This window comes from Carlito syrichta, unplaced genomic scaffold (assembly GCF_000164805.1).
Source record: "Carlito syrichta isolate Samal-C Ts95f unplaced genomic scaffold, Tarsius_syrichta-2.0.1 Scaffold115728, whole genome shotgun sequence".
Lineage (NCBI taxonomy): Eukaryota > Metazoa > Chordata > Mammalia > Primates > Tarsiidae > Carlito > Carlito syrichta.
In genome coordinates, this window is record NW_007059824.1 from 65,681 (window position 1) to 66,518 (window position 838).

Sequence of the window (838 nt, forward strand, 5' to 3'; positions counted from 1 at the left end):
AAAAAAAAAAAAAAAAAAAAGATGAGTGGGGGATGACTAGGTCACAGAGGGCCTGAGGCCATTCTTTGACCTGCCATGGACTTCATGAGAGGGAAGGGAAACTGATGGAAGGGTTTGAACTGAGAAGTGACCCCTTTCTGATTTAAATCTTGTTTTTGTCTCTGTCACCCAGGGGTTGGAGTGTAGTGGCACCATCACAGCTCACCACGGCCTCCACTTCCTGGGCTCCAGTGATTCTTCCACCTCAGCCTCATGAGTAGCTGGGACTACGGGCACGCACCCCCATGCCCGGCTAATTTATTTTTCAAATTTTCTGTAGAGAGAAGATCTCGCTATGTTGCCTCGGCTGGTCTTGAACTCCAGGGCTCAAGTCATCCTCCTGCCTCAGCCTCCCAAAGTGTTGGCGTGAGCCACTGTGCCCAGCCCTGACGTAAATCTTAAATCTTTCACTCAGGCTCTGTGTTAAGAATGTTCTGGGGGTACAGAGGCAGGAGGTGAGAGGACAACAATAGATTTAGGTTAAGAGCATGCTATTGAGAGACCCAAGAAACCAAGAAACTTATTTGCTGTAAAAGTAGCGTTTAGTTCACTATATTTCATATATCCCCACCTCATGTTTACTATATATTTTGTGTATTCCTACCTCATGTATTTTATGAAATCTTAGTACTTTAAATTCTACCTCAAGTGAAATCTTAGTACTTTAAATCCTACCTCAGACCCCGTAGAATTAGGCATATGTCAGGTGCCGGGTCGTGATCAATTGTATAATGGCGTAAGCAGTGTTTATATTTAGAACTCTTGGGTTAAGCATTGCCAGCCCCAAATTAGTAGGCTA

The 838-nt window shown here is 44.4% G+C and overlaps 1 protein-coding gene across 2 annotated transcripts in view; it reads right to left on the minus strand.

Annotated features, from left to right (window-relative positions):
- Nucleotides 1-838, minus strand: part of PNKD (paroxysmal nonkinesigenic dyskinesia) — an 85,114-nt gene that overhangs the window by 24,645 nt on the left and 59,631 nt on the right. The window lies entirely within an intron of this gene.